The 26,657-nt window shown below is 49.6% G+C and overlaps 1 long non-coding RNA gene across 2 annotated transcripts; it reads right to left on the reverse strand.

The window, feature by feature from the left end:
• Positions 1-198: 198 nt before the first annotated feature.
• On the reverse strand, positions 199-24,111 carry LOC149853221 (uncharacterized). 2 transcript variants are annotated; one of them, XR_016439149.1, is made up of 6 exons: positions 23,940-24,111; positions 13,258-13,419; positions 12,860-13,012; positions 10,061-10,141; positions 8,313-8,414; positions 199-2,790 (listed from the first exon to the last, which is right to left on the reverse strand). It is a non-coding gene; the product is annotated as an uncharacterized LOC149853221 (long non-coding RNA). The 2 variants fall into 2 exon arrangements; XR_016439148.1 differs by lacking the exon at positions 199-2,790 and having other exon boundaries at positions 7,966-8,414.
• Between the last annotated feature and the right edge of the window lie 2,546 nt (positions 24,112-26,657).

Raw genomic sequence — 26,657 nt, forward strand, 5'->3', positions numbered from 1 at the left:
CAAATTTCTAGGCATCCTCGCACCTTGTGCCGAGATTGGCACAAGGGTGACTATCAACTCATACATTTTATTCATGGCTCTTCCTCCTCCTTCCCCAAGAAATAAAATGAGCCTGTTTATTTTCATCCTTCTTTTATTTATTTAGGATTTTTCTTCCCTGGAATTACCTGGGATTATCCTGCTAATGCAAGTTGCCGTCACAGAGAATATCGTTTTAGTTGCTAAGAAACTGCTTTTGCATAGCAGGCAGCGTGGGCCAGATTTTCCCTACAGTAGCTGTTAAAATCAGTCGGAGCAGCAGGTGCAAAGCATCTCTGAGATTGGGGCCAAGGTGTCTCCTTCCCATCAGAGGGAGCTACAGTGCGTGTGAGATTTGTGCATGGCCGAGGCTCAAGTTTTTATTGGTTTCATAGGCAAAAGGGACCAGTGCTTGGATGTTTGTGGGTGAACGTATGTATGTCTGAGCCCCCTTCATGTATCCATGAGTGTGCAAGACCAGTTTTTTGGGTGTGAGCATGTGTGCAGAGACAGGTTGCATATGTGTGTTCATATTTGTGCGCATGTATTCCCGCGTGTCCTGGGTACATATGAATAAGCATGTATGGGTGTATGTGTCAGTGGTCCATGAGTCCACATGTGACATAGGGCTCATTCTGTCTCCATGTGCATCTGTGCATGTCAGTGTGTACCTGGATGGCTCTTGTGTGAGCATGTGTGAGCTGCTGTGTGAGACCAGGGTGAGCATGTGGGGAGGGCCTGTGTGAACACTGGTGGATGTGCGTGTGTGAACGCTGTGGGAGCATGTGTCTGCCCATCTGCAGAAGTGTCCTCGTGTGAGATCCAGGGTGCTGGAGGAGTTGCCGTTTGAAGGCACAGACATGGGGGGAAGTACTGACATTTCCACTCCTTTGTGTTGCCATGGTGATTAGATGCGCTGACACTTTTATTTGAAGTGTCCATTAACTACAGCTCCATAATCATTTCCCTTCGATGAGACGCGCGCAGAATACACAAGAGCGCCAAGCAGGCTCCCTACAGCCCCTGCTGCATGCCCACACCAGAGCCTTTTTCCAGCTGCTGGAAAAAGTCCATCAAGAGCCTCCAGCATCTCCCATTTAGCATCCCAAGGGTAGAAAAGCACCAGACAGAAACATCCGTGCCATGAACAGAGAAAGGGCTTAGGGCTGATGATGAGAATGAACCTAGAAATAACCCAGGGCTGTGGCCACGAGCATGCCAGCATCTCCCCAGCCAAATTTTGCCATGGCCTCACTCTCGCCTGCTCTCAGAGACCCAGCCCTCTGAGATCCCGGCTGGAAATGGACTGATTGCTGCAAAGCCCAGAAATAAAAGTCACTGCCAGGGTGTGGGAGCGGTTCCCCATCTGTATCTCCTTTGCCAGGCTCACAAAGGAAACTTCTGTCCTCTGGACACTGAAGAAGCTTCTCAGTGCTGGAGACCAGCAGTGAGAGGCCAGGTCTAACCTGTCCATCTCTTTCTCGGCTCAGCTCTTTGCTTTCCTCATTGTGGTTTCAGAGCACTGTGCAGGGAATTTCTTGCATGAATAACCAAGGCCTCAAAGAGAGTCTCCTGGGTGGGAGGAGAGGGCTTTTGTGCAAGTGGTCTCCATGCAGGGGCACAATGGCTCGGATTTGGACAGATCCCTGGGGCCAAGCTCTGTGCCTTCCAGCTCCAGGGGGAAGAAGCTTTCTTCTGATCCCTCCAGCTACTGGACTTGCAGCAGCCAAATGGGACTCTGGTGTAAGCAGGTGCAACACCACTCACTTGCTCAGATGCTTGGATCCACAGTCTGATCCAAGCAATGACAGTTCTTAATGTCATATTGTCCAGCTGGGTTTCCTTGGGGCGTAGGCAGGACTGTCGTTGGCCGTCTGCTTTTTATGCAGCCTCTAGCCCCTGGATAACCAGAGCCAGCCTTGCTTCTAACAAGTACAGTTCAGTGGTAGAAACCACAAGAAACAAGAAGCCTTGCAGGCTGTGGTGTGGAAGCTCCGGGGCTTGATCCAGTCTCACTTGCTTGACCACGAGGGGGAAGCACTGCTCTTTCACGGGCAGCATCGAGGAAGCGTGGTCCTGGCTTACGCACCACGCTTCTCCCCAAGAAGGCTCGTGCATATATGAGATCCTCTGCAGGCCAGGCTGATCTCACTTCTTAGCTGCACGGCCATCAGCCTCTACCCCAAGCACAGTCTTTAACCTCCTAGGACAGGCCAGATGTTACCAGATCGTCTCCACCAGGCCACCGCACAGCCTTCAAATGCGTCTTTTTGATTTCTGATGTGGGGTCAGTTTGCACTGCTGAGCCAGCAGGGAAGGGTTACACAGTCTAAGCCGTCATGGCCTCTGCATGCAGAACTTTTGCAGACAAGCCCCCATGAGATAGCAATTTGGGGAGCTGGGGCAGACAAAACCCTAGGTGATGAGCTGAAAGTGTCCAGGGAAATTGCACACTGGAGGGGAGGGAGAGGCGGCAAGGAAGAGACATTGTGACAGGCCTGCCAGGCTGTGTGGCAAGAGGGTTAATTTTTCTCTAAGCTGCCATTTCATATTTCCTTTCAGACAAGCTGAATTGCACAGTAATGGCTGCTGGAGCAGTTGGACAATTTTCTTCACAGTAATAATGACAGTGTCCTTAAAAAGCAAGTGGACGGATGGCTTTGTGGTTTAGGTACTGGCTAGAGACCCAGGTAATGGAGGTTCATCTCTTAGCTCTGCCACACTGTGTGGGGCTCTGGGCAAGTCAGTTAATCTCTTTGAGTCTCAGTTCCCCTGCAATAAGACAGGGGTAATAATTATCCTTTCTTTGCCTGCCTTGGCTGTTTAGCTTCTAACCTCGCTGGGTTCAGAGGCTCTCTCTTATTCTATCTATACAGCAGCCACTGCAGTGGCATCTCAATCTATAATAGGATCTTTTGGTGCCACCATTAGACCAATCAAGGACAGAAGGCAGGGTAAATGGGAACCTTATAGGCTAACTAAATACGTTATATATAGAGCACAAGCTTTCCTGAACTTGGGTTCACTTAATAACATGGAAAAGGGGTTGCTATATATTTTGGAACCACTTTGATGTGCTGGGATCTGGGGTTACAAGTCCTCCTTGCATATGACTTCCCCAAAAGTGTGGAGGTGTTTGGTGCTTTTGGAAATTGTAGTACAAATCCCTGTCACCGAGGAAGTAAAGTCCCCTAGACTTACAATGAGACTTTGACGGAATACCTGAGGTACTTCTGGAATTGGGGCTTAGTGCTACAGACACCCAGGAAATGTTATGCTGAGGATTTGGGTTCAGCCTGCTATGTTGTTAAGGGCCGACAGTTTGATGGAGTCTGGATCAGACCTTTCCCAAAGTCCAAACCAAATGTTTGCAGACTGGCAGCTCCCGAGCTAATATCCATCTCCTTACTGCTGTCAGGGGAAGTTGTAATTTCCTGGAATTAGAGGAAAATTGGCCTTTGGCCACTAGATTGAGCGAGGACAATGTCCCCTGTACTTTTAAATAACAGCAGCATCAATTTGTAGAGCAATTCTAAAAATACGGAGAAACAGCACTGTGACGTTAGCAGGGACAGCAACCTGATAACCAGCTCACTGCAGGGGCTTTTGTCCTATAACTACCTTCATCATTAAAGCTTGTGATGACATTATTCCCTCTGCTTAAATAGGGCACCAAGGCCACAGCTACCTGGGAGGAAGGTTTTTTGATCAGCCTGGAGCAGAGGAACTAGCTGAAGAGGCGCAGCACACAGCACTAAATCAATGGGGTTTCATTTTCATTAGGCACCAGCCTGGCCATTTCCAGCATTGATGGCTTGCACAGCTGCCCTCCAAATTTTTGCAAGATTTAATTTCTCATGATGGAAACAAGATGATTTGACAGGTGGATGGGGAAGGCAGGAGAGCGGAGGTGGTGAATGCTTCTGAAGTGCACACAGCCTCCCTTTAGCCCCTCGCCAGGGGCTGACGACTTGTGGAGCTGTTGCACTGCTCAGGTGCTGGGGTTTCTGGGACAGGCAGTTTCCTGCCTCACTGCTTGCCTGGGATAATAACAGCAGTTGTTAAGAGCTCTTTGTGCACTGAGCTGGAGGATTACAAAGCTCAACCCTTTAAACTGGAGTCCTGGGTGGTGCCCTGCTCTCTCCACCCAAGTTACACCCCTGGGAGACAGCATCAGACTGAGACAAGGGAAACATGGGTTCAGTTCTTGGCTGAGCCCTTGACTTGCTGTGTGCCCATGGTCAAGTCACTTAATCTATCTTGGGTATACATTCACTAGCTGCACTGTGGCTACTCCACAGTGATGCCATGCAGGTAAATGCATGTCTGTGAGATGCTTAGAAGCTCCTATGATAGGATATCCAGACAAAGAGAGCCACTAAGTCACCCGGTGGCCTCACAGGATAAGACCTGTTCTTTCTCTTTTACAAATGGGGCGGCAGGATTGTGGACATGGGGAGTGACTCACATCCACAGGCAGTGCAGGAAGTCAGTGGCAGAGTTGGAAACCTGGTTTCTGTTCAGTGCCACCTACAAACAGAGAGAGGTTGACCCCAGTCCTGGCCTGGAGCGTACGGACTATGGGAAACAGCGCTGTAACAGGAGTAGCTCCCTAGGGGTCGCCATGCTCTCCCCTAGCGCCCCTTACTGTGCCCAGTCGGTCCATGATGCACCCTCAACCTCGCCCGCCACGTCTTTGATGTCAATGATGTTATTAGGGAGGCTGCCTCTTCGGTTCTCCTGGACATGGTTATCCTCCTGTACATTAGCCCGGCTCTGCTAATGGGTGTTCCTGGGCACCCCAGCCTTATGGGCTATGCGGGGCTCCAACCACCCCTTTACCACGCCCCAAGCCTCGCAGATGTCCCGGATGTTGTTTGGTCAGTCTTGCCCTCTGCGCCCCCCCTTTGCCTCGGGGCTCCTCGCGGCCCCCTTTGCTCTGGGGTACTTACCATGCTGCCCCCTGCTCTGGGGTTACCGCAGCCTTGGGGCTCAGGTGGCTGTAGCCGTGCCTGGCCCCAACTCTCCTCCTTGGGGTCTCGACCCCCCTGCTGGGCTCAGGTGGCCTCAGCCTTACGTGGCCTCCGCTTCTCCGCTCCCCTTTGCCTCGGGGCTGGGGTCAGTGCACCCCTGGATGCTGTGCCTCTTCTGGCGCCGGGGTCCCCATGCTACCGTGGAGCCCCTGTGAGGCCTCCTACAAGCCCTAATAGCCTCACCCGGTCCTCTGGTGTAAACCACAAACACAAAGCATAAGCCCCTGGGCCATAACATAAATTCTAGCCGCTTAGCTGTAACACCCTTCGAGCCACCCGCCGGGTACTCTGTCTCTTCCCCTGTATCAGCCTGCTCGTGCAGTCCAGCTTTTCCTCTCTACTCACATAGGCATTACCCTCATTAACCTGTTGGACCGGCAACCTACACCTGCACCTGGGTCCTTATCTCTGTTCTCAAAGTAGCAGGCACCTTAGTGCCCTGCTACACTCCTGCATATTTGTAGCCTGAAAGCACAGATTTGGAACTGTTTTTTCCTCTTTCACAGCCGTATCCACACGTGGCAGGGGTCCGTGCTGCAGGGCGTGTGGCAGGAGTCTGTGCTGTATGGCAGGCTATGATTTGTTGTCGCCTTTATAAGTCAGAACAACAAAATCACTAGTCTTCCACGCAGAGCCAGACGATGAGCAGCAGCACATCATGCCGGCTCCTGAGAAACATCTTTCTTCGCTGGTTCTTCTGGAACCTGCCCGCCGCGGCCGTCTCCTGCAGAGCATCAGTTTGTCACTCTGGGCACAGCCCTGTGGTGCCCGTGGGCCACTTCCCCTCCCCGCATCCTCTGTGGACCAGTGTCACGTCTCAGGGCAACCCCTTTGTGGCTCCTCCAGGACTGTCTGCTCCAGTTTCTCAGGGAGTCGTATACCCCTAGAACAGCGGTTTTCAACCTGTGGTCCAGGGACCTCTGGGGTCCACAGACTATGTCTAAGGGGTCCATGAAGATGACCATGATCAATCAAAAGAAAGTGAATACCTACACTTACAATTCAGAGGGGTCCACAAGTGAAAACAAGGTTGAAAACTGGTGCCTAGAAACATGCAGACTTCATAGTCACCAAAACACTGGGACTCAGCAGGTTCTTCTCTTCACTTTTCTCTACAGCCCCTTTTGGAGCTGAGCTCTTGCCTAGTCAAATTGCCCAGCCCCAGGTCATATCTTAGCTGAGTAGGTGCAATAACATATGCAGGGTAGGAGTCAGGCAGTGAAGAGAAGACAAGCTGGTGAGCCCTGCCGTTTCTTTGAATCCAGGCTAGCCCTACCGGGTGACGGACACCAGTGATCAAAACCCAACAGCAATGCTCTTTTCTGCTTCTGGCTCTTCACTTCTCCCAGGTCTTGCCTTGCTCCCACCTCTCAGATCTCTTTTTTTAATGCTTCTATACATCTTGACCAGTGTGTGACAAGGAAAATATCCTTCGTGTTAACAGCCTGGTGCTCAAATGATTCTTTGTCTGTGCTGCCTATGGAAGGAGGCGTACTCAATCCAGGCCACAGAGAGGTCAGGTAGGGCAGTCTGCTCTGGACTGTCCTTACCTTCTGACTGATCTTTCAACCATGCGCAAGACAATATAATAAGGGAAGAGAAGCAAATGCAGCTTTCAAGAGCCTGGCCTCTGTACATCTCACAGCAAGGAGAGAGCTGGTCAAGAAAGGCCAGGCCCTCAAACGGGCAAGCAAACCGGGAACCCGAAATTTCCAATTTCTACACAGACTCTCCATGGACAATTTAATCTGACTCTAGATGGACATTTCACTCTGAGGATTTGTACTGCTTGGGAGATAACAGCCCATGGCGCAAGCCTGGGTCGCACCAGTGTTTGTGATAGCTGGAGCTGATACTGGTAGAGCCACAGGTGGCCGCAGCCTTATTGAATAGAGATAATCATAATACCTGCATTGTCCAGGTACTGGCCGCAACTGCTGCCCAGGTGTTACTCTACACCCTGTTTGTGTAATGACAGCACCAGGTGCTGTGGTTACCTGGATGGTGCAGCTAAGCTCTTTAGGAAAGGGCCACCTTTCTTTGTTTCATGTGCTCCTACTGAGGCTTGGAAAACAAGAAGCTCTGCTCTGCCCCGATATCCCCAGGTGGTTTATGAGATGCATGCTTGTGTTGGGAGGCGAATGGTAAACCGAGTGCAGAGGCTGGGATCCTGATGGGGCTGAAAGTCATGCACTTTCAGCCACCAAAGGCCCACGGGACTCAGTAGCCAAAGTGCAATACGTCCCGGTGAGCGTGACATGGACCATTGCGGTCAAACAGAAGGGGTGGGCTGAGGGATGGAGTCCATCTTCTTGCTCCCTTCCTCTGCAATAGGGCCCATTGATTTCATACCCATCCACTGCCTCCTGCCTTACACCTAGGATGGAAGCTCTTTGGGGCAAGCACTGCCTTTGTCTTCCATGCTTGAACAGTACCTGCCACCCTGGGACTTGGATCATGATAGACATCCACTTTGGTTAGTCTAAGGTGCAAATCTACCCTGGCTTCTACTTGACTTCAGACTACTACAGCCACCTATGCCTTTTGTTCCTAGGCGTGACATCAGTACAAAGCCTTGGGTGCTCTGCGGCATGAGGGAGTGCCAGAATCTCACCCAGAATTTATCCAAATTCCTCCTCCAGTCAATTGGGATTGGATTGAATTAGGACAAAATGCAAAATCCCGAGTCAGGATTTAGTGTTTAAGCCAAGTGACTTGTGAATGTGGAGTACAAAGTCTCTAGGACAAAGTTTCCTCACCAGTGGGAGATAGCTAGCAAGGAGGGAGAGTCATGATAAGCAGCCATGAGTGAGCAGAACAAATCTTGCCCCCTGTACATGTTCCTTGTACCCTGTATCAGCCTCTCAAAGCCTACCACCAGTACATTATACAGGCTTCCCACTGATGTCTTTATTCTTACTGGAAAGTACGTGTAAGAGGACTATTAAGGTTATTTACTTTAAATCAGGGGTCACCAGCCTGAGCATGGTGACAGGCACTGTCCCCAGGCCCTGCACCACTGGAAGAATTTTGTTTTCTGGTTGGTGCCCAATGGTGCGTTTCAGTAGAAAAAGTTTGCTTTTGTGGGGGAGAGAGGAAATTCACCCCTGTGCAGAGGGCTTAGGCATCACTTAATCTGTATTTGGAGGAATAATTAGGACTTAAATAGTACTTGGGCTTCGCGCTAGCCACACGCACATGGACAAGATTCTGTAGGAGGCAGAGATATGACTTATCCCTGACTGGTACTTTGGGAAATACCTGCTCAAGTCAAAGTCCAGGAGCTGAACAGAAATTCCACCTTCTCTTGATACCAGATGAAACCAGTGGCAGTCAATCAGGTTGCTGCATTTATTCACAGGTCTGGGAAAAAGAATAAAATGGTGACCAATCAGAAGCTGATTTATTTTGGAGAGGGGGTAGTAACCCCCTGTAGGTTTATCTGTGAGCCTACCCGAGGGCAGCATGTCAACGGCCTATGAGCAAATGCCACGCTGTGGTGAGCATTCAGCAGATCGAGGGCCTGATCGTGAAAGATCCTGAGTACCCGTAACTCCTACCGAAGTCAATGGAAGCTGCTCAGTGTTTCTCAGGCCGGGGTGTGGCAATACCAATCATCCCAGAGGTTCAGACAGCCAGAGAGCTGCTTTGCTATAGACTGGAGCTGTTTCAACCTCTGATGCTGGAATCCGCCCCTGCTTCCCTTCCAGCCTACCTCCTGCATAAACAGGCTCCAAACTGGGCTGCTGGAACATGTTGGAAATGGCCCAGTTGCACATAATGGGGATGGAGAGCTTAGCCTCAAGCTGCCTTAGAAGAGGCTGGCCCTTCATGGAGAGATTTCCAGCGGCTCTTCCAGGCTGTAAATTAAACCAACAGCTTTTCCTATAGAACAGACCACAGGGGTGGTGGAAAAAACAGCATGGCCTTATTGCTGCAATTTCCTTTGGTTTACATCCCTGTCCCAGCTGAGTCTGGTAGTGCCCACTGTACCCAACTTATTTTTTATTACAGTGACTTAAGGAGAGACGGGGACTGGGCAGGCAGGTGGGGAGGGCGGGAAATGCTTGGTGCAAATTATATTTTGAGCTGTTGTGCTTTGCCTCTTTGGCAGATAATAAATCTCTCTAGCTGTGCTCCGCCATATAGGATTTGTCATTAAATGCAATTAAACAAACGCTGCAGGTGTCCTTGATCAGGCCTGAAGCAGCCCATTCACAACCGCAATGTTATTATCATCCTGACAACAAAACACCAGATATTTCCTGAGCAGCTCTGATCGATGAGATTGCCTGACGTGGAACCACGGGGAGGGGAGAGGACAGGGTGGTGGGGACCTGTTCTTTAGAGTTATTGATGGAAAAGTCAAAAAGCTGCTCAGCAATCAGAGTGGTGGAAGAACAACGCAGAGGATGTGGCAGGGGTGCTTGGGGGACAAAAGACAAATGCACCTGATGGATCGCATGGCCTCAGTGGTCCGGGAGAGGGAGGGATGGGTGAAGGCCCCAGCCAGGAACTCAGGAGACCTAGCGTCCAAATCTGGGCTGCATCACAGATTTCTGATGCAGTCCCAGACAAGTTCCAGGGGGTCTGTTTTCCCCCCCACACAAGAGCCCAACTCCCAAATCAAGTGGCCAAATGGTCCAAAGAGCCATGTGTGCTGGGGTTGAGCCTCTTCGGAGGATGTGGCCCTTATATCTGCCAAAGACTTCATCTGTCTAATCTGCTGAGTCTAAAACTTCCTGGGGCAGGGGCCTTCTCTTATTACAGGACCACAGAAAATAGGGCCGGAGGGCCCAGGATTGGCCTCCTGGTTCATCCCCCTACCTCATGGTATGAGAAACCATTCCTGGCAGATTTGTTCAACCTGCTCCTAACACCCCCCCAGTGGTGGAGATACCCCAATCTCCAGATGTAGTCTATTCCAGCATTTAACCACCCTAATATGCAGGAAGTGTCTAATTTACATCTCCGCATCTGCAGTTTAAACCCATTACTTCTTGTCCTACCTCCAGTGGACAACCAATTACAGGTCTCTGCGGTGCCCAGCATAACACGGCCTTAACCTCAGGGAGGGCCTCTCGGTGCTGCTGTAACACAAAGAATAACACAGTTACTCTGGATTTATACCAATATAAGGGAGAGGTTCAAAACTAAAGCCATGGGGGCTTCTCAACCATTTTGATGCCTGCTCACAGCGTGGTCTCACATCCTCAAGTCCCACAGCATACAAGTGTTTGCATGGCGGGGCCCTAAGTGGAAGATCTTTGCTGAGACTGGTTGCAGGGTGACTACCTTGCTTGTTCCCCTCTGCACCCCAATGCTGACTGCAGATGCTGCATCCTGTTCTGTGCCCTGCACCCAAGTCTAATCATGAATTAAGGTTGAGTCCACTAAAGCCTGTTGAATCCCCCCAGGGTGAGGGCCACATAGGGACAGAATCAGGCTGTCACTCTTCTGCTGGGCTGGACTGACTTACTCAAGTGTTGTCAGCCCAAAGCAGCTCCTCCTACTGCAGCATCCTTGCTTTTCCATAGCTTCCCTGGAGCGTTAACGTTAGCTCAGTGCATACCCGACCCCCTTCCTCCTCTCTCCAACGCCCCTGGTCCTCCATGCTGGCTGAAGAAGGGCAGATGAGCACAGCCACGGTTTCTAGCTCCTGGCTCTCTCTGTCTTTCCCTATCAACTGCGTGGCTCCCAGGCTCTGGAGCTGCTAATGGGCAGTGATCCATTTGAGGAGGGGGAACAGGTCAGTGAAAATCCCACTCCTGTAGCAGCATTGCCTCCACACAGGGCTGACAAAAACCTCCTGAACAGTCATGTAGCTTGTGGACAGACAAGAGTTATACTGTTTTGGGGGAATTTATCCCAGTTCAGGTGAATCTGGTGCAACCATTGTGTCTGTGCTCCTATTTCTCTCATGGGAAGCTAAGCCCACCTTCACTTACGGTGGGATAGGAGCAAGCAATGGATCACTTGCAAGTAGAGCGATTGCAGTGGATCACTTGCAAGTAGTAGCTGCCATTCCCATTTAAAGCAGTATAACTGTTCATCCGTCCACGCCCTCAATATTCCCCAAAGCATTTGCTTTAGCTGCATGTAGCTACTGTGGCAGTTCCATCCAACCAATGCACCTTCACCAAGTTTTCAACCCAGACACTGGTGAGGAGCCGGATGAGGAGAGACAGGGGGCCAGCGCTGGCAGAAAATGAATGTGACGGTGTCATCACAGAAAGGCTCGCGTGCTGTGACAGGCCGGGAACAGGAATAATGTTGCATGGCTTCACCGAACAATCCCAGCTAGCTCCCCTGGTGTGAAGGTCAGGGACTCACAGGGGACTGTCTGCCATCAAAGCCAGTGAGACAGAAACATTTGCAAAAACCAGTCACATTATTCTGCTTGAGTCACTTGCTCAGCTCAGCCTCAGGGTGCTCAGAGGATAATCCCTCCCTCCAGTCTCAGGGAATCCCAGTCTGGCCCCATTTCTTGCTGGAACACATGAAGGGTTGCAGTGATGGAAGATCACCTGCACTGCTAGAAGCATACACCCACCACCGAGCCACTCATACAAGTCTGGTCTGGTCTTCAGCCTCCATGTGGAGGAGACAGAAGTTCAGACATGAAGATCGTGTGCTACCAATCCATCCAGGACAAGCTTCAGGGCACTAACAATATCAGCAGAGGAAGGGCATGGTTGAGCCTGCGGCAATGTAACTAAGGCTTTCGGACCTCGCTTTGTTCCTGCCACCAGTGCCTGCTTGCTGAAGAAGGCAAAACCCCCCACAATATTTTTTAGCTTCTTGGTAGCTGAGACAATCCTGAGTTCTGCGCTGAGGTTGCTTCTTTTTCTTACCCTCCGCCCCCATGCAAACATCTGCAAATTTCCCATTGCCATCCCGTGTGTCCTTCTCCAGATTCACCATTGTGCCCCGGTCTGCTGTTCTGTGGGATGAGCTGTGCTCTGGACTTTGCTCTCTGCTGGCATCAATCATCACAGCCCCACTAAAATCAGTAGAGCTCCAAGCAATTTAAAGCAGCATTGGATTTGGCCCTAAAGCCCTTCTTGACATCTTCAGATGGAAAAGGGAAGTCAATTTATGGGGCATGAGTCTATCCCCAAGTATGGAAAACAGGGGGTTGGCACCCTTCTTGTCCACCTCTGGGCTTCTTTGGGGTCACCCACTGGCTGTCTAGGTTTTGTTCACATTTAAGCCTGTGTAAGTCCATAAAAACTTGATGTCGTCAGCCAAGCTGAGCAGAGCATGTCCCTTTGTGTGTCTGCTTCACAGAGAGACAAAGCAGAGGACAAGAACCTGCTTGTTGCAACTGCAAGGCTGAAGAGCCCAGCAGTTGTTAATAAGTGCCACTGGGATGGATCCGCAGCTGGGCCTAAACCAGCATGGCTCAGCCTCGCTCAATACGAGCTTCAGGAGAGCAAGGCTGATTTCCACCCAGCTGAGTAGCTGGTGTGCATGAGAGGAGCCCTGGCATTTCCATCAGCGGGTGTGAGCATGCCGGAGAAGCTGGACATGCAAGAAGGGGCATGAGGGTGTGTTGGGGGCAGGAGAGGAAACAGAACCAGTCCAGACACAAGTATTTCCCATTCTCCCCTCTGCTTCTCATACGAGTGCCTCCCCCTCTCCAGCTCTCTCTTTCCAATAGTCCCCTTCCCTCCCTCCCCAGGTCCCCTCTCTCCCCCCTTCTGCTGCCCACCCCCCTTGCACACCTTTTCCCCCCCCCACACTCCTCTCTAAACAGGTGAAGTTGCCACTCAATAGACTTTAATTACCACTTCAAGGGCTCTCACCAGGGTGTGTTGGGAGGGCAGAGATGAATTTTCCTGAGGCGGAGGCTTGTTGGAGCTTTGTAGTCAGATTGCAGCAATCCTGTCAAAAGATTGAGCCAGTCTCTTTGGAGGAGCTGCCCCTTTTTCTCCTCTCTGCTTACAGAGGAAGCAAACCTGAAAATAAAACAAACCCAGCCATTAGCCACGCTCACTGTCAGGAAGGCGATCTGGGCCAGAGAAAATATAAAGCCTAGTTTTCAAGCTAGGAGTCTAACTAAGCTTCTCACTCATTATTTCAGCTCATAAATGAGGCCCAATATTCAGAAGTGCGGAGAACTCAGCAGCTCCCCTGGCATCTGTTGGAGGAGCTAGTGGTGGGATTTAAAATAAATAATAAAGGGGCTTGGAAATGACTTTACCTGCTGTTTTGCATTGTGCTCTTTCCATCGCATCTCAGGGGAGAAAGACACCATGAAGGCGTCCTGCGGGGATCCTGGAGGATTCCTTTGGACTCAGCGTGTCTGCTGCTTCATCTCTTCAGAACAGCCCACCTATTTGGCAGTAATTCCCCATATGTTTACCTAGTAGCAGAACATCGTTTTCATTATTAATACTCATTCTTTTGCAAGACAGACAAGATGCTGCCCTGCTGTTTTCATGATTTGGGTCAACCTCTTCTTGGATTTCTAAGACTGTGTACAAAGCATGAGTATAGGAGGACATATGCATACCTGTGTGCATGCGTGTGTGCGCGCATGCATGTGCATTCATGTGCACACGCATACACACACACACGTATTCTAAGAATTGTGTCTTAATGGGCCATTTCAAAAAGTAAACTCATTGCCTGAGGTTGGATTGAAATTGAGAGTTTGGGTAAAAATCCGAAGCCGGGAGGGGGAAAAATTGTTTTGGGTCAAGCAAAGCAGCCTTTACTTTTGATAGGGTTAAAATTTCATTTCATTTCATTTCATAGATTTCAAATGTTTAGTTTACTTTGGATTTGGACTGTTTTTAACCCTGTAAAAAAAAGCATTGAAACAAATAAGTCATTTGGAACTGAAACACTGAAAAAAAAGAACAAGTTTCTTTTTGAAGACTTTGAAAAGGAAGGTTTCCATTTTATTAGGATGTTTTTAGGGGGTTTTTTCCCTCCTAGAATGAACCATTCAGCAAAATGGATGCCAACTGGTGACCTATTTTGGTGTTGCCAATTCTGCCTGTTTTTGTGTGTGAAGTGCCATCCAGTTTCTAACAAAAGGCCATTAGGAGTGAAAAGTGCAGCAGCGCTGCACTCCTAAAGGGTCGAAACTCACTGGTCCAGCTACCCACTTTGGAACAGCTGCCCTTGCATTGTTGCCCACACAAGTGGGACTGGGCACACTCGCACTTGAGCCAGTGCGAGTCCACGGCAGCTGGGCACCTACAGTCCTTGTGCCTTTGTGCTGCCATGAGTATGCACACGGCTGGGCACAGCCTCCTGCCTGGGACCTCAGTGCATGTTCATGCCAAAAGGCAAGCATTGGCTTGTGCAAAGCGTCCGTGCAACAGGGTACAGCCAGCTTTGGGCTCTTGTGTACACACTGTTGTCCCTAGTACCCAGCCCAATCTGCTCCGAGCACCATCTTATATGTTGGTAGCCAGCTCACTAGGCTGTATTCCCAGCTTGTATGTCCCAGGTGTTAGTATCCACTCATGCTTTCCCTGGGTTTTCCCACTGTTTCAGTGAACTGGAATTTTGGATGTTTAATTGATTTTTTAATTAAATTACACACGCGCGCGCCATTTCATTTTGGTCCCCCCGAAATGTTTTGCTTGGTCCCATTCATTCTGGTTTTGTTTTTTCAAACCCTTTAACAAGCCCGTTGAATTTTAGGTCAGATTTTTTTTTGAATGATAAATGCTGCTGTAAAATGAAATGCCCAACACTTTTATTTAAAAAAACATTGAAATAAAAGTGCTTTGAGGCTTTCAAATTGTCCCTCCCCCTTTTTAAGCTGGATTTCATCACCAAATTGAACTGGATTTTCTAGATAATTTTGCTCTCCCCCCTACCCCACTTCACCAGTAAGTAAATTTAATCCACATCTTGCCCAGTGGACAGGTCTCTAGGCCTAGAAAGCCCCCATTCAGTTCACCTTCTTCTCTGTTTTTTAGAAACAAGCCTTCCACTTCATCTGGGAGTATATTCCTAAACAGTCAATAAAAGGCTATTAAGTAATCGACAGATGTTTTAATTAATATACATCAACTCCTAGAGTCCAATGCAATGCTTGTAAGGTTCCTATGGCACCGTCTCGCCTGAATTGCTCATAGCCACACATACCTCATGTCTGCAACACACCAGCCCATCCCTTAGTAACTGTTTATAAACTAATTATGAATGTATCCTTAATAGACAGTACAACCAAGCCCCTGCCCGGCTAGATCCTCTCTGTGCCCACCCCTGCTACCGGAGCCTGGACACTGCCAAAGGAATCTGATCGAATACATTGTTTTGGGAATATGCATCTTTAATTAGCAGCACAAAATCCAGCTCCCCTTGTTGCAGCCGGGCTTGGAGTAACCTTTTCTCCCCGCTCGAGATCTGCTCTGGGGCTCTGGCACCAACCCTGGGGACTCTCCCATCTTGAATCAGCCCCTTGCTCTTCCTCAGGGACCCTCTTGTCTCTGGTTTGACCTGTCCCGAGATCCTGCTGTTCCTTCTCCTCCACTTTCCCCTCCACAGCCAAACCCCGCAGCTCCTTTGCCCTCTTTAGCACCCACTCCCATCCCCGCTTTCCTTCCAATCCTGTGCTCATCTCTTCCTGCCTCTCCAAGCGTCTTCCTTTCACCCCCATTTTTTAAAAACACTTATCCTCATCTCCTGCTCTTCCCCCGCTCTTGTGGACTTGCCTCCCCAGGCCCAGCTCCCACAGTTGCCCCTGCCGTTCTGTGCTGGAGGAGGCTGTGCATTGATCACATCTCAAGCCTAGCTCTCTCCCTTCCCAAGGCGCCAATGGAAATGTCACCCGTGAGATAATCATCATGTTGCTCATGTCCCTTAATTGCTCTCAAAGTGCACGCTGTGGCTGCGAAGCCTCTTTGAAAGGCAGGTTTTGGCCTTTGGCACGTTATTGATGGGCTGCTGATAGGCTCCTTTGTTGAGGAGCAATTTTGTCCCTTTTCCAGTACATTTTTTTTTTTATTTTAAAGACAGCCCTTTGAGAGAGTAGATTTTAAAAACAGAGCTTTGAATGAACAGACTCCAGGTTAGCTCCTAAGAAACAGTGGCCTCCATGGGGGCCGTGAAGGACAAGCATCTGTCAGGATCAGGCCCACGGTGTTTAATACAAGACTACACACCCCCAAAAAATTCAAAGATGGAGGCAGGCGGCAGCTTCGATCACTATAGTCTTTGTTCCCCTTGCTCCTACATAGTCCCTTTAGTGAATGAGTTGTTGACTTGTGTGAGCACTAAGGCACATGGTTGACACAGCCCAAGGGTCACAAGATCAAGGCTATAGCAGAAGTGCTCACGGGCCTGTCAGATCGCGACGAATCTATGAATCCTGCTGAATACCTTGTCACGAGGACGTGGGAAAGGAAAGGATGCATCTTGTCAGCCACGAGAAGTCTCCGAGTGCTCAAGAAAACTGGGGCTGGTAAACAAGTAAGAGAAGGCTGGGAGTCGAGCTGTGCGGAAACCTGCATGTAGCTCTTTAATAAAGACTGTCCGTTTAAAGTGGGCTATGATTTCCCATGTCACCGCGTGCCCTCCACCATCGCACAGGCCAGCCAAGGGTGTATTATTTCCTTCCTCTTCTCCCATGTGCCACTGAAAGGGAGTACGTGAGAACACAGTGAAACACCCTGCCTTCGACTCTCCATGCCCCTCAAAACCAAAGCTAGGGCAAAGATTCGCCATTAGCAGTGCAAGGCCTACAACACGCAGCTGCGCAATTTGCACACCATGCTGCCGAGGATAGTAGTGCACACGTACGCTTGGCTAGTTCCTCATCACAGGATCACTGGGACATGTTCATTCTTATTTATAGCATGGTGCCAGCTAGCAACACCCCCCAACTTCAGGGCCTCATAACAGGCAACGCTGCCCTGGCTAAGGGCCAACTGGGGTGCATCCGGCTAGCCGGGACACCTCCTGAGGGGCTGCAGGGCCCCTGCTCGTACCCACCTGGGGCAACGGTCTTCAGGCTGTTCACCAGATTCATTGCAGGGCGCTTTGCCACAATGGCCGTTCCTGACCATCTTCCCCAGTTGCGTGAACCTGGTTCCAGCTCTTCCCACTGGGGCTGACCACCCACATCCTACTAACCTAATGCCTCTGTGCCTGGAGCTGCATAGACATCTTCAGCTGAACCCTAACTGAACCCTTAGTCAACACGCAACCAAAAGCCCCAGCCATCTGTGCAGAAAGGGAACAAAACTCTCCCTGCTCTGAAACAATGTCCCCTGGAATGATGTTGTGATTGATGAACCCCAGCTGAGCCACTGTCTTCTGGAGCTAGCGGTGTGCATTTTAACAAGGAGGCCTTTTCTTGCAGATGTGCATCCACATAGCCAGGCCCTGTAATGGAAGCCTGTTCTGCATCCTAAGTCCCACATTAGCCCGGGCCTGTGAGAACCCAGAGAAGTTCCACTGAGACCGGCTGAATGTAATCAGCTCTGCCAGCCTCCCGGACACCCCTAAGCGAGGGCTCTCTACGCAGCTATTCCACCGCACAGCTCAGGTGATTATAATGTTTAGACCTTGATGCATTCACCAGCGATGAAGGGCAGTTTGATTGCAGATGAGAAGTGAAAAGCCAAGGGGCTTGGATATTCAGAACACCCCCAACATGCAGGGATTTGATTGTTTGGCTCAGTAAGGGGGCTGAGCCCTTGAACTTCATTGTGTTTTCTGAGCTGATATTGCAAAACCAGAAGCAAACCGAGCTCACCAATAATACTCATTGACACAGGGGCCTGCCTGACTAAAATTATACAGTGATATTTCATCACTGAAACTTGTAACCTGAATTACATCCAGTTAAATGCCTGGGTCTTCTATGCCACAAACCCACATGGAGCATGTATATGCATTACATAGTATCAGAGCAGGGGCCATCCTTTCACCGCAGTAAAATTCTTGTTGAAGGTCCTGTACCCAACACCTTCCATGATATGAGCCAGGCAAATCATTCACTTCCTGAATAAGTACTACAATTTAGGGAGGGGGAAAAAAAAGCAGATAATACAACATCCCCTCTGCCCCAATAACTTATTTAAAGACATCACAACATTTACCAAATGCATTATTCAATTAAGGCAATTGGAGTTACTTGACATAAACCTCTCCCAGGTGATGTACCCTTCTTTTTTAAAAAATGGGCGCACACACAAACCCACATCTATGTTACCTTTATTTTAATGTAGTCATCCTACTATAAGAGTGTGCTAAAAGAAACTCACTTGTTTAGATGGAATGGATTGGGAAGAGGAAAAAAAGATAAGACAGGATGGAATAAGACAATAAATAGTTCAGGTAAAATAGACTGAAAGCTTTCTTTTCAAGCTAGACATGACAAGATAACAACCTTTTGCCTTTTCTTGGCCCCATTTGCTCAAAGATCTGGAGAGCTCTATAAAAATTGGTTAATTAAGGCTCACAATCTCCCCACAAGGGGGTAAGGATTGCTATGTCCATTTTCCAGAGAGGAACAGAGGCACAGAGACACAATTCAAATGGAAAAAAATAGCATTGTGAAAGCCTGTCCAGCTGTTCCAAGTGGCAGGTCAGATTTTGGGCGGCCCTGGACAGTCTTTTATGCTAGTGCAAAATAGGCATAAAACCTGATCAAATCTAAACAGCCAGGAGCGTATCCTCCTTTTAATAATGCCTCGAGCCTCATCTGTGCTACGATGTCTCCCCAGCAGAGCCCAGTGTTCACGCCAAGCTAGGCATGCGGTGGAACTATCCCTCTTCTATACCTCTTCCTACTTCCTGCCTCCTGCAGCGCGGGTTAAAAAAGCCCAGAGAGATACAACACATCTAACTGACTGAGCTGGGCCAATTCCTGTGTGTGGCATTCCTATTCCCTTCATACTTCCTTTGCTTCTACAAGGATGGAAAGGCATCACTTCAGCACAAAATGGAAACTGCCAAAATGGGGAGACCATCATTTGACCAAAAAAAGAAAAGAAAAGAAAAATCACTTAAGATGATAGTCCAGCTCTTCGACTACTATTGACCCCTGGGTCCTGACTCAGGAAAAACCTCTCACTGGCTCCAGTAGATTTACAGGGAGTCCTGAGTCCATAACAAAGGAACTGGGTCCCTAACTAGGTTTTTTTCCTTCCCAGACTAAGTTTCTAACCAACTGGGATGCTCCCAAACAAAAGCTTGGACCTTGGGTTCATATTGCTTTGAGTCACAAATTCTCCACATACATTTATCTGGCAACAGAGCGTGACGGCATATTTGATTAGGCAGAATTACGCACCAGAACATTAATAATTTTGTGAGTTTAACTGCAAACCTTTGCAATTGTTCTCCCCAGGAACTGTGCAATTTTCTCCTTCCTCTACAGCAGAACTTGCCTTTCTAGCTTAATGGCAGGGTGTATTGTCATCTTCGGGTAGCAGGTAAGAGCTGGTGCTGTATATTGCTTCTGATTCTGGGAGCCTGATTTCATGCAAGTCTGATTTTTGCTGGGTTTGTGTAGGTGTATCATTCATCCTGGCCCTGGATTTGCTAAAAAGCTAAGTAATTGTGGATGTCTGGATTGGTACCCAAGACCCCTGAAACCAGCCTGATTCCAAAGGGACGGGTGCTAAGAACTATCTGGAAATTAGGTCCATTTAAGATGTCTTTTTTTGGGCACCCTCCCCTCCCTTCCCAGAAGGTCAGCACAAAGCCACACACTCCACTCCCGTTTGACAAATGCTCTCAGAAAACTGGGTCAAACAGGACTCAAAAGGGTGGAGAGGCCCTCTCTTGGGTCTTGCCACTGGTTGGCAACACCTGTCCAGGACCCCTGGTGCTGGTGCTGCCCCCACACAGGAGAAAAAATCCCCTGCCTCCAAGAATATATGGTCACACTTCTCTAGCAAACGTTTTGCCTAGCAAAATGGCATAAAACCTGAAACAACAAAGCAAGCGAACAAATGATCACACCCAAACTATGGAAAGATCCCATGGATTTAGAGCCTGTAAAAACCTGCATTCAGTGGTACTAGTAGTGTGCACATCCAAAGTCACAAAGAGGGAAGTCTCCCCCCGGCCCACAAGTCACTTCATGACTATGTTGTGCAGTTGCACAGGTGTGTGCACATGCATGTGGTCTGGGTATAAAGGGAGGGAATCATCGAAGCTCTGGATTTGGTTCTTGTGGTCTCTTGACTGAAAGAGCGTGGGCCCAGTTCTGCAGCTGGCACCCACGGGGGCACCTTGTTGTTGTAAGCAGCACCTCAGGAGTCACGGTTCAGCTCTTATTCACACTCGTAGTCTATATAAATTGACCCATGGAAACTGTCTGTTAGGAGCAAAATAATGTCTGTGTTTAAGTCTCTACTAGGCAGAGGCAGTGGGGAGACAGTTTGAGAGAGCTAGGCTTGCTCCCGAGAAAACAGGGTGGAACATCAGGCCCAGGACCCCGAGCACCTCCTCTGTCGTCTTTAGGGCAATGACAGCTGGAGGCTTTTCTTCCATGTTTGTTCAGTGCCCAGGATAAGGTCAGCTGATCTGAATAAAACTTCTCAAAACCATGACTAAAATTTTCAAACCTGTCTGGATGCCCATTAACCTGACTAGGAATGGGGTGTCTGAATCTCTGAGACACCTTCAACATCCCATCATTCATCCGAATACTTGTGAGAACTGATCCTGGGTCATTAGTTCCTCTGCTACATCGCTGGCAATTACCTAGATAATCCCACTGTATAAAAATAAGAAAGCATCAATGTGGTGCAGAAAGTTGCTAAGGTCCATATTTACCAAGGTGCTTAGGCACCTGTAGATGCAGATAGGCACCTCATGGAAGCTGGCGCCTAACTCTCACTGGCTAACAAATGCGTCCAGGGCCTAACTCTCATCGGCATCTAACCTTCTTGGGCAGTTCTGTAATTTTCTCTAGAACCCTACCTGTGTCTCTAAGCCCCCAAATCCCTGCAAATCTGTCTCTTAATTGGTTCTATTTTAAAGACAGGAGTTATATTATATTTTGTGGTGAGATCTCATTACTAGATGATCAATATAATTTCAGGGGAAGGCTAGGCTAGCCCTAAGGATGTGTGCACAGATGTTTTTCCCATTTGCTTTTTAATCTGTTCTGTGCTTTTCCTTTTAGTAGGATCCAGTGATCGTTCTAGGAAAGATGTCCGTTCATTCATTTCCTCAGCAATGGATTACTCTGGTTAGCTGTCAGCAAACCCCTGCTGACTTCAGTGAGCATGATAGCAAGCTCAGGCTTTCTCTTTATTCATCCATATTCCTCTGGCCCCTAAAGATCTAGTTATAGCTTCCATCCAGCAGAGCACCACAGCACATGGTTAAGTCCTGCTGAAGTGTTTGAAACCTTCAATGCATAGGATGGACTTAAACACACGGTTCCCTGCTAGCATGTAAGTGCTTTGTTGAGTCAGGGCCCTTGTCTCTCATGCTACCCAATGGAGAGAATCAGGTCAGCCAAAACCATGGCTGCGTCGCAGTGCAGTGGGTGGTGGACTGCAGCTAGCACATGCATGTCTCGAGCACATGAATGCAGGTGCTGGGGAGAAACCTGGATTTAAGACTCTTTGCAAGATTCTCATGTCCAGGTCTGTCAAGCCCAAGGGTCTGGAGCTGAACAAACCTATACCCAGGCAGAAAAGACAATCCTATACCCATGTACCTGTGATGTGGACAGTACCGAAGGACCTGCATTTACAGTCTCTTCCCTCTTTCCTACCAGTATCCTTCCCCAAGCATCTTCCAGTTTCTCAGCTATTTGGAGCCTAAACCCCCTCCAGATGCCATGATTATGGTGCAAAAAAACCAACCCCCAACCAACCCAAACACCAGCCTCATAACTGGAGCAGCAGGCAACACACAAGCAAATATTTGGGCAAGATACACAGGGCCCAGAGATTGGAACAAATGGTTATTCCAACTAGTGGGGGGAGGGTGGCTGTCTTTAGCAAAATTAAATAGCAAAAAAGGCTCCACGGAATGGCTCTCCTCCTAATGACCTCACAAGGATTTGCTCCCCAGAAAACTCTACTGTATTTGCAGTCGGGCAGGTCACTGCGCTCCCCCGACCCCTTTGCTCAACATTTGAGGGGAAGAAATTAAGATCAATTCAAGTTCCCCCCCCCAAATTCCCTGTTCCTCAGAGAGCTCTTTGCCTTTGATTATTTGGAAGAGACACAGGGCTGAAACCTTCTGCAAGATGCATGTTTTGCACTTTAAAGAAAATTGCTTGTAAAGAAACAGGTGAAAGAAAAAAGCTCCAAATGAAGTATAATTCCACTTCAGTTGAACAATGCATCACACGTATGATAATATGTAGATGGCTGTGGGGGTGTCATAGCATCCATTACTATATCTTTTATATGAAATTTGTTTTGATGCTTACAAAAAAGATGAGGCGATGATCTCTAAAAATGTAGAAAAAAAGGGAGTTTGGTGCAATATAATTTTCTGGCTTCCCTCTTCAGTCTGTTTGCTTGCACATGAGCATATGTAAATGTGCATGCGTCTGGGCAGGGCATTTTCAATGAACAGATTTCTTGCCTCTATTATGCAGCTGAGCTTCTGTAGCAAGGAGAGGAATCACCTTGATGGGGTAGAAAACTGAACATCAGGGGGGAAAAAAGTGAACTTCAGTAATGTGTCATGTACTGGCCAGATCAGTTGGGATTTAGTTACTATGCCAGCGTGGAACTGCTGGGAGAGCACCGATGAGCTGCTAGAGGACTCTCATAGGGAGACACTTCTCTAGCTTTGTTCCCAGGATGGAAATTTCTAAAATTCAGAGTTTGCCCGAAGTGTACTGCTGGCTATAGCTGAGGCCATGACTGAAATGTTATTAACTTTTTCCAAATGATATTACTTTGCATTAGACATCATTCTGAAATACAACTAGCCCTAAAGTGGAGTGGAGTGTTTGCACTGCAGGTTCCTGTTCCTTCTTGTAAGCTGATATAGATATAGATATACAGAGAGAGAAAGAGAGATAAAGATCTAAAGGATGTAAGGATAAAACACAGCGACAGCCTCAGCCATAGATTATTCTGCTGCATTAAGCCCCAGTTCAGCAGGGCGTTTAAGCATGTGCTTAATAGAGCTGGGTGATTTTTTTTCAATTAAGTCACCAAATAAATGGACTTATGGAGGGACCACCATTATTTGCAAAATCTGGTTGAATTCTGCAAGTTGTTACAGCCTCCCCACCCCCCAAAGAAACCAATCAAAAAAACCCCAAACAAACTAGGGGAACTTTTATTTTAAAATGTCAAAATTAATTATTTGGATAGTTTGAAATGAAAGTTTCAACTCCTCCCTTGAGCTGGGACTTCGTTTTTAAAAGTGTGTGTGTGTGTGTGTGTGTGTGTGTGTGTGTGTGTTAAGGCCAAAAAAGTTGAAGTTAGTTAACCCCCAACTCCAGTCCTTCAAGGACCGAATGAAACACTTCGGGCGGACCCAAGGTCAATGTATATTTCTAAAAACAATGTGGACGACACAACAGTCATAATCACACACTTTTCTGCTTTGTTTCGCCCTCAAAAGATTGCCATGGTTTATTGGGGGGGGGGGGCTGAAACCCCCCTTCATTACTCACCCAGCTCAAGTGCTTAAGTCCCTCCCTTTCTAGCAAGGCATGGACGCACCTTAAGCCCATGGCTCAAGTTAAGCACCTTCTTTAGGACCCTGATGAATAAAGAACACGTCAATATATATTCAGTCGGACGCCGGGGAGGAGCGGATTCCCAGGCAGTGCCACGGGGCAGGCGACACATACTCGTCAACTTTAAAGGCAACTTCGGCGTGGGAGAAATCGGCAGGAGCTGCCTGCAGACGGCCCCCTCCCGGAGAGGCAGAGACCCCCGACCGACCGCCCCGGCCCCTTGCCCAGCGCCTTACCTGGGCGGCCGGGCTGGTGCCCGCACCTCCCCGACACGACTGTGACTGGGGGCGCGCGGGGCCCCCGCCGTCCCCGCCGCTGTCCAGCCCGGCCGCCCGGCGCTGTCCAGGGTGCTGAAGCGCCCGCTGCCGCTGTCCGGGGGAAGCCCTAGCGCCGCCCGCCGCGCTCGCCGGAGCCTCCGGGCGCGGGGAGCCTGCCCGGCCTCCGGCTCGCGGCTTTTATGGCCCCCGGGGGAGTCGCGGGGCGGGGCGGGCGGGAGGCGCCTCCGCACCCGGCCAATGGCGGGGCCGGGGCCCGGATTACATCATGGGCAGGAGCCGCCGGGGGAAGGCTCCGCCCGCCGGGAAGGGGAGAGGGGGCGCGGGCGCTGCAACAGGTCCCCGTCCGCACGGCTCCGGGTCTCCGTCCCCGCCCTACTCCCGCAGCTCACCCCGGGGTCCTCTTGGGAGCGGGGCCAGCACCCAGCACACGGCTCCTGGGTTAGAAGAGATGGTCGCTGCGGAGCTGCCTGCCCCCTTGCCCGCCCTATGGTCGGTTCTGCAGGGAGACTCTGGGGCTGCGAGGGAGCTCCAGAGGTCCCAGCTACAGCAACCCCCTGCCAGCCCTGGCAAATGCATCATCTAAACTTTTCCTAAAACTGCAGCTAGCCCTGACACCACGCAGGGTGTCCCGCCCAAACTTGGCACGGGTGAAGCGGGGCAAACGGGCAATAGCCGCTCAAGAGATCCCTGTGCCCCCTGCTACAGAGCAAGGCCGACCGCACCCCCCATCTGTATCAATCTGATTAGAGGGTAACAGTCCTTCCTGACCCCAGATATGGGGAGTGGGCTGACCCTGAGTGGAGGGGCTTCATTTTAGGGTCCAGCAGGAGCATTGGCACAGTAGGTTTCTGTCCATGGGGTTGGTGGGCTTTGTGTGCCACCCCACATCCATTCCCAACATGGAGTAAGAATACAAATTAGCAGTTAAAAATAACCAGTGCCTACCTCCCCTCACTGGGGCCAAATAACCCCAAACTCCTGGCGGCATCTGAAATCCAGGTGATGCTTACCAAATGCCCGCTGGGTTGGGGATGGGCTGCATGAAGGATGGACTGCTGGAGAGAGACGTTGAGCTCTTTCAGTTGCGATCAAGAGCCAGGCTGAAGCAGATGCATCTGCATCAGGACTTCCTCACCCCATCCCTGCTGGAGGCTTCAAATGAGAGGAACAGGAGGGGGCAACCCTGGTAAGATCCAGTTCCCTCTCCCGTCCAGCATCCACTCTCTGCCGCCGTGTGACACAGGAGATTGGGCAAGATGGACTGCTGCTCTGACAGTCAATGGCAATTCTTGTATCCCATTTCTAAGTAGCAATGAATGCTATTAAAACTGACTGTAGTAAAACCAACATCTCTATTTCCTGCTTTTCCCCCTCCCTAGCCTGCTGCGCTAGTAAGCTCTAAAGCCTGCATCCTGAAGTTAAATTTACACTGCTGAGACTATCTCCCCGAGACTGTGACTTTCTTGTTGTTGCCTGAAATAACAAGTGGCTTCATGCAGATTGGACCTTTGCTAGGACACGATTCAGTGGATACCCTATGAGGCTCAGACACTGACTTCCTGAAGGAAGAGATGGAGCCTGAGCAGTACCTGATGACCTTGCAATGCATTAGTCACAGCGTGAACAGCGGAGAGTAGCGAGCTGGTAAGAGAAGATGTTACAGGCTTGCCAGCATCTGCCTTGGAGTATGCAACTGTGAGTGGCTACACCCGGAGGTCTTTGCTCAGTCTTTATCCTGTAAAAACTGCCAGAGATTTCAAGGAAAGCCTCTCAAATGGAGGTGGAAGCTGCAATTTTCAAAGAAGCCTAATGGAGTTAAGAGCCCCCAGGGGAAATTTTCAGAAGAACAAAAGTGATTTAGGAACTGGCTTCCCCTGGGATTTGGGGTCTCATTTGCACCCATAGTCCCCTCTGAAAACAACCTGAGAGAGATGGAGTAAGGATTTGGTCCAGAGTCCCTGGCTATTGCCAGCAGAGACTCCCCCTGACCTTTCATCTGCACACACAGACCTGCTCCTCTTCCCTGTGGGGAGGGCTTCTCTCTGCCACACCAGCCCTTTGCCTGGTCCCTTGGGTGTCCTCTCACTCCGCCACTCACCAAGACCCCGTGGCTTGCTCGAAGGCCTGTCCCTTTGCATTACCCACTTATCACATCCTGATTCTGATCTGGAACTAAAGCTTCTGCTGCGATTCCCTTCCAGCTTTTGACATGCACAGCTCTGCTGCTGGCTCCAGCAAAGAGGGGCCCTGTTGGCGGTGGTGGGTTGAAACGGACCATTAGGAATAATTAAGAATAACCCCCTCGGCTACGTGCCTACGAACAACGACGATGGCACACTAGTGGCTGGGTCCACAGAGAGACCGAGAAAGCTGAGTGTCGCAGGTGCAGCCTGTTGTTTCACATGGCAAATGCCTCTGCTTTGGGGATGCAGGGCTGAGGTTTAGCCTTGGGGCCCCAGCATACAATTTAGCTAATTTTGGCTGTCTCACTGGAGCCAAGGGGGCCTGATTTCCAATGGGGCCGTGTCAGGAGGGCTTGGTTGTTCCTGAAAATCAGGCCCTGTATGCCTCAAACCAGTAACTGAGGGACCCCAAATCATAAAGCCGCTCTTGAAAATGTTGAGCTGGGTTTTTGCAACAGGCAGGACTTGGTGCACGCAGAGACCTGGAAACTTA

The sequence above is a fragment of the Crocodylus siamensis genome, chromosome 14 (genome assembly GCF_052110815.1).
Source record: "Crocodylus siamensis isolate JL-2025a chromosome 14, ASM5211081v1, whole genome shotgun sequence".
Taxonomy (NCBI): domain Eukaryota; kingdom Metazoa; phylum Chordata; order Crocodylia; family Crocodylidae; genus Crocodylus; species Crocodylus siamensis.